The sequence below is a fragment of the Triticum urartu genome, chromosome 1 (assembly GCF_003073215.2).
Source record: "Triticum urartu cultivar G1812 chromosome 1, Tu2.1, whole genome shotgun sequence".
Classification (NCBI taxonomy): Eukaryota; Viridiplantae; Streptophyta; class Magnoliopsida; order Poales; family Poaceae; genus Triticum; species Triticum urartu.
The window spans coordinates 571,683,976-571,691,590 of record NC_053022.1 but is presented as its reverse complement, the minus strand read 5'-3'; positions in this window follow the sequence as shown (position 1 = coordinate 571,691,590).

The window sequence follows — 7,615 nt, the reverse complement described above, 5'->3', positions numbered from 1 at the left end:
TAATTTTAAAAGTTATTTTCCTATTTTATTTAAAAACTTTTTCTTAAGGCCAGAAATGGTCTTTAATAGGGAAAATTATTTTATTATTTTAAAAATATTTGACAAAAATCAGGGAAACTCAGTGGGCATATATTTCCCATATATAAGAGTTTCAACACATGGTCATGTCCAAAATATTGGTCAAATCCCTCAAAAACCCTTTCTGGATATTTCAAGCTTTTGAAATATTTACAAAGGAAATATTCTCCAAAAATTCCAAGAAAATTCTAGCATGTCACATATGACATGTTTGATGATCTTGGCAAGTATCATGTGATGGAGAATAGTATAACCCCATGAAATCCCGTCAAAACCATTTCTGTCCATTTTGAAGTTTGAGCAACTTTACATTGCCAAACATGTCCAAATGTTCTCAAACCTTTTGAACATGCTCAAATGGTCTAATGATTCATCTAGACCAAATGGCACAAGTTGGAGAAAATGTTATATTGATCAAAGTGCCCCAAAACCCTCTCTGACCAGAATCAAATTTGAACAACTTTGTACTACCAACTTTCTCTCCTTGACCCCAACTTTTGTAAACATGTTCACATGACCAAATGAGGCCACTACACCAAGTGGTGCATCAAGGAGAAGTGATTTGCTCATCTAGATCTACACAAGTCCATTTCTGCAAATTTCTAGGGTTTACAAAAGTTGCATTGGCAACTTTGCCCAAATAAGCTCCAAATTGGTGGAAGACCCTAATTATATGTGTCATTTCACCCTATGGAGTCTCATGGCAATTGGAAATCATTTGCTTGCCAAAACCTTTATCAAACACCTTCTGCCACTTTTCAAAAATCACCATTTTGACCACTAAAACTATTCTCCTTGAGCTCCACTTTTTACCACAGCTCCTCCTAGTCCTCCTCTACCTCCAGTAACAATGGTTGCATCTCAGCTCTATGATTGAGGGGTGAAACCACCTCATTTACCCCTCTGGACAGCCCCTGCACCCCTCTTCCTCACCTCCCTCCTCACTCCAGTGGCCACCCAAGGCATCCAAGGCTTTCCCCACATTCTTTTCTCCTCCCTAGAGCTACCAGACATGCTTTGCCGTGCCCACTTTGCCAAAAAATGGCATGTCGGCCATTTGCACGCTCTGGAGCGCGCTACAGTGCGCTCCCGCACGGTAGCCGCCCCCTGCCAACCGCCTCCGGCCACCTCGGGCCTCCCCAGCGTGTCTCACGAGGCTGCCTCGGCGTCTGGGACACGGAAAGCTGCCGGCCCCCTCCTAAACCTCTCCCCTCTCTCCTCCATGGAGCCCGCCCGAGTGCGCCGTAGGTCGCGTCCACGGTGCACCACGGCCCCTCTATTTAGAGGCCCTCCCGAGCTCTCCTACGGCTTCTTCCCGCTCTCCCTCTTCCCCAGCAATCTCCCAGACAACATCCCTCTCCCCCTAGTGCTCTCCTGCCCTCTCCATGGCTGGAGTGCCGCCGCCGACCGCCGCTCGGATTCGGGCACCACAGCCCCTCTCTCTTCTCCCTACCCATTCCAGTACTCCCTCACCACCATCACGAAGCCCCCCATCGCCTCCTTTCTTCCTCGGGACGCCCCTGCGCTCGAAGCCGGCAATGGCCGACGCCATCCTCCGCCGTGGCCATGGCCCCACTCGCCTTCGTCCTCCGTTGGACGTGCTGGCAGGGGAGAGCGGGCGCGGCGCAGTCTCCCGAGCTCGCCGGTGCGCCGGGCACCCGCAGCAGCGCCCTGGTCGCCGAGGACGAGCTCGGCCTCGCCCCCTCTGTTCCCGCGGCACGGGAGGCCGCGCGAGGAAGAAGAAGGCCGACCGGTGGACCGGCGACCCCACCGGTCAGCCTCTGCCAACGTGTCCAGCCGGACCCACTCGGGTTAAGTGGAGGCGGGATCTGCGGGAACCGCCTTCCCGGCAGGGAAGTGTACTCCCCTAATACGCCGTCGGCGTGGCCCTCCTTAGCCGCGTGGCCGTGCAGCTGGGCCGGCCCAGTGCGCTGCGGTTCTATGCTGTGCCCGATGCGTGGTATAGGTATAACCCCCACTTCCTTTGTCTTTTTCTTTTTCCAGAAAATTGTAAAATCCCCCAAATATTCATATTAACTCCAAATTGAAGGATTCAAATTTTGGGTGACTCCATAAATCATGCTCTACCTGTTGGTGCAGCATGCACATTTTTCCAGAACACCTCTCTTCACACAAATCAAATAAAACCCCATTTTCCAATTCTGTGATGAACTTTAGAAAATCACAGAGAGCCCATTTTTGATCCAAATTCCATGATTCAAAATCCTAGATGTCTATAAGTTCAAAACTTAGTTTTTGAACATTTTTACTAATACTTTCTGTACTACATAAATTAATGAGTCATTTCTTCATATTTGTCAACTTTGCAAATTCATAGGAAATTCATTTGAACTCCAAATCCAGTGAAACAAACTACCAGATGCTTCTAAAATCATGATTTGCTAAATGGGTGCCTTTGCTCATTTTTCAAAAATATATTTCTGTACACTTCTTGCAAATCCATAAACCCCTTGATTCCATCATATCAAAATGTTTAGAAATATCCACTGACCAAATTCCAATGAAACCACTCTGGTTAATTTTCATATAACCAGAGATGTCCTAGAAAAGTCAAATCAATATTTTTAGAGCACTTTTATTTTCTGCCTTGTTGAGTTGCTTATTATGGTTGCTTTCAATGATAGTTGACGAAGTAGACGAAATGCTTGGAGTTGGACCAGAGATATTGAAGACCTCGAAGACTTTGTTAAAACAGGCAAGCAACCCTTTGACCATGTCTATGAAACCCTTTTTATGCATGTCATATAGCACTTTATTAGTGTTGCTTCGGAATCATGATGAGAGGGTAACCACTTTGGTGGATTGCCTTCGTTACTTCCTCGTTGATACCTGCATTATGCATGACCCTACCTTCTTATGAGGGTTATGCCAGTGGGAGTAGATAGGATGCTAAAGTAGTTGCTACGCAAAAAGGGACGGGAATATGCATGGTGATGGAGACAAAGTATTTTCAAAAGACTTTTCGAAAAACCCCATTGGGTGCCACTTATGCCCGGGGGAGATGATGAGTTGGGTAGCCACTTGATGACGAAGTGGTGTACCGAGGCAAGTGTGTGTGTTGTTTTCAAAACGGATTGGTTTAAGTTGCGACCATTATTCCAACCTTACATGCGCAACCACTCTACCCTTGTATGGGAAAGGGCATTATTGATTACCTAGGCCGATACTAGCTTGGAGCCCGCATTACTAGTAACGGGGGAGAGTTGGTGCTCTCTCTCGGGACGGGGTCGTGCCAGGTAGGGCGGCCATGACTGTTTTCACAGGGCACCGGATACACCGTTGTGTCCCCTCTCGGATGTTACGATCTTGAGTGAGTCTCGTATGATGTACATCGTGAGGATATGGAACAACGAGTGGACTCCTTGTTAGTGTCGTCTAGGGAAAGATAGTGATCGGGTGCTTACCCTGGGTACTTGAGGTACCGCGGGTCGTGGATGACACGAAAGTTCCCCGGATCTTGTGGGTAAAGTGTGCAACCTCTACAGAGTGTAAAACTATTCGAATAGCCGTGTCCACGGTCAAGGACAGTTGGGTAACCGCTCTTGGGCTACGTCCACTTGTTTCAACCAGTGTGTGTGGAAAGAACTACTTGGGTCAAGTCAAGGACTTGACATGATTGAGTTGGGTTGGTGCCCACTCTATTTATGTTGATATCTGTAACCTGTCCTCATGGTTACTTGAATTCTCCTGATGCATGCCTTACAAGTTGTTGAACATGTCATTGCACTCAAAACTAGCTTTCCGCAAAAATTTACCTATATCATGCATTGTTGTATCTTGAACCAAAACATGGGTTGCTTGCGAGTACATTCAAAGTACTCATTGGCTTGCCACTGGTTATTTAATTGGCCAGGCATGGAAGAACAGGAGTTCGAAGAAGAATTCTTTGGAGACGAACATGCGAACTAGGACGTTTCCCCAGTCAGAATGCCTGTAGGGTTAAGGCAGATGGCATGGGTCCAAGTTATCGACGAAGATTTCCGCTGTGATGTTATACTCAAGACTTGACCATAATGGTCCTACTTGTGTAATACGTTATGTATGGATGTAAGACTCTTGTTATTCAGCTTCTGTGTGTTCAGTGAGCATTGATCTCCGGGATCACTGTACACGTGCATTCGGTGATCACGACTTATGAGTCGGGGTCCCCACAGAGCTGGTATCAGAGCCATCCTGACTGTAGGGAGCCTTAGTTAGCATGGTCGTTAGTTAGGGTAAGACTATTTCCAAAACTACTACTAGTTTTCAAAACTATCTATACTTCTCTTCCCTTCTCAGTTTTTCGAAAACTAAGGTATACTTTCCTTATTGATCTCTTCCCCTTCAAAACCTTTGGTCGCTAGAACCCTTATGCCCCAGACCACCGGATTCCTTGAAATCCTCGTGGATAGTCTAGAAGGAGGATGCCTTGTCAAACACTCACCCGCCTCTTCTGAACCCAAGATTGGCGACACCACAACAAGACGATGCCAACAAAAGATACGCCTTTGAAGAATGAGGACATGAAGATCCAGAGGATGGTGGCACCTTTGAAGTTGCCCCAGGATGATGCAACCTTGTCATATGACGATCAGGGTGTAAGATATGCAAGACTATGATAGACATCGCTAACAGAGCAATCATGTCCTTACCGTTGTTTTATCGGCAACCACCGGTGGATGAGAACCTTGCCATTTGGCCTGCCTCACTATAGTGAGTAGGAAAACGGTTCTCTTCATCCCCCGCTCTTGGTGTCGATGATGTCATCAATGAAACCGACATGTTGGACCTCTACTATGCCTTGTTAATGTCATTGCATAAAGGATTACCTACTTAGTACCATCGATGCCTTAGAAGACAAAAAGGGATCGTCATGATTAAGAAGACAACAGAAGACCGAGTCAATGCCAGTTACGAGGAGCCACCTTCACCCCATCACTTCAACAGGCGAGAAGTTGATGAAGATTCTTCCGGCCCAACCCGGATCGTTTCATCAAACAACTACAAGAGACGTAGCGACACCTGAGGAAAACTCAGAAGACTGCACGAGGCTCAGGGCACGATTACTGGATCCGAGAACTGTTGGGGAACGTAGCATAAATTCAAAATTTTCCTACATGTCACCAAGATCTATCTATGGAGTCATCTAGAAATGAGGGAGGAGTGGATCTACATACCCTTGTAGATCGCGTGCGGAAGCGTTCAAGAGAACGGGGTTGATGGAGTCGTACTCGTCGTGATTCAAATCACCGATGATCATAGTGCCGAACGGACGGCACCTCCGCGTTCAACACACGTACGGAACGGAGACGTCTCCCACGCCTTGATCCAGCAAGGAGGAGGGAGAGGTTGATGGAGATCCAGCAGCACGACGGCGTGGTGGAAGTAGCGGGATTCCAACAGGGCTTCGCTAAGCGCTGCGGGAGGAGGGAGATGTGTCACGGGAGGGAGAGGGAGGCGCCAGGGCTCAGGTATGTTTGCTCCTCCTTTTCCCCACTATATATAGGGCCAAGGGAGAGGGGGAGGCGCAGCCCTTGCCCCTTCCTCCAAGGAAGGGTGCGGCCAAGGGGGGGAGGAGTCCATCCTCCCCAAGGCACCTCGGAGGTGCCTTCCCCCTTTAGGACTCTCCCCTTTTTTCTCTCTCTTGGCGCATGGGCCTCTTGGGGCTGGTGCCCTTGGCCCATATAGGCCAAGGCACACCCCCTACAGCCCATGTGGCCCCCCGGGGCAGGTGGCCCCACCCGGTGGACCCCCGGGACCCTTCCGGTGGTCCCGGTACAATACCGGTGACCCCGAAACTTGTCCCGATGGCCGAAGCAACACTTCCTATATATAATTCTTTACCTCCGGACCATTCCGGAACTCCTCGTGACGTCCGGGATCTCATCTGGGACTCCAAACAACTTTCGGGTTACCGCATACTAATATCTCCATAACCCTAGCGTCACCGAACCTTAAGTGTGTAGACCCTACGGGTTCGGGAGACATGCAGACATGACCGAGACGTTCCCCGGTCAATAACCAACAGCGGGATCTGGATACCCATGTTGGCTCCCACATGTTCCACGATGATCTCATCGGATGAACCACGATGTCAAGGACTTAATCAATCCCGTATACAATTCCCTTTGTCTATCGGTATGTTACTTGCCCGAGATTCGATCGTCGGAATCCAATACCTAGTTCAATCTCGTTACCGGCAAGTCTCTTTACTCGTTCCGTAACACATCATCCCGTGATCAACTCCTTGGTCACATTGCGCATATGATGATGTCCTACCGAGTGGGCCCAGAGATACCTCTCCGCTTAGACGGAGTGACAAATCCCAGTCTCGATTCGTGCCAACCCAACAGACACTTTCGGAGATACCTGTAGTGCACCTTTATAGTCACCCAGTTACGTTGTGACGTTTGATACACCCAAAGCATTCCTACGGTATCCGGGAGTTGCACAATCTCATGGTCTAAGGAAATGATACTTGACATTAGAAAAGCTTTAGCATACGAACTACACGATCTTTGTGCTAGGCTTAGGATTGGGTCTTGTCCATCACATCATTCTCCTAATGATGTGATCCCGTTATCAACGACATCCAATGTCCATGGTTAGGAAACCGTAACCATCTATTGATCAACGAGCTAGTCAACTAGAGGCTTACTAGGGACATGGTGTTGTCTATGTATCCACACATGTATCTGAGTTTCCTATCAATACAATTATAGCATGGATAATAAACGATTATCATGAATAAGGAAATATAATAAGAACCAATTTATTATTGCCTCTAGGGCATGTTTCCAACAGTCTCCCACTTGCACTAGAGTCAATAATCTAGTTCACATCGCCATGTGATTAACACTCACATGTCACATCGCCATGTGACCAACACCCAAGAGTTTACTAGAGTCAGTAGTCTAGTTCACATTACCATGTGATTAACACTCAATGAGTTTTAGGTTTGATCATGTTGCTTGTGAGAGAGGTTTTAGTCAACGGGTCCGAACCTTTCAGATCCGTGTGTGCTTTACAAATCTCTATGTCATCTCCTAGACGTAGCTACCACGCTCTATTTGGAGCTATTCCAAATAACTGTTCTACTTGGAGCTATTCTAAATTGTTGCTCCATTATATGCATCCGGTATCTCTACTCAGAGCTATCCGGATAGGTGTTAAGCTTGCATCGACGTAACCCTTTACGACGAACTCTTTTTACCACCTCCATAACCGAGAAACTTCCTTAGTCTGCTAGTTACTAAGGATAACTTTGACCGCTGTCCTATGATCCATTCTTGGATCACTCTTGTACCCCTTGACTGACTCATGGCAAGGCACACTTCAGGTGCGGTACACAGCATAGCATATTGTAGAGCCTACGTCTTAAGCATAGGGGACGACCTTCGTCCTTTTTCTCTATTCTGCCGTGGTCGAGCTTTAAGTCTTAACTTCATACCTTACAACTCAGGCAAGAACTCCTTCTTTGACTGATCCATCTTGAACACCTTCAAGATCATGTCAAGGTATGTGCTCATTTGAAAGT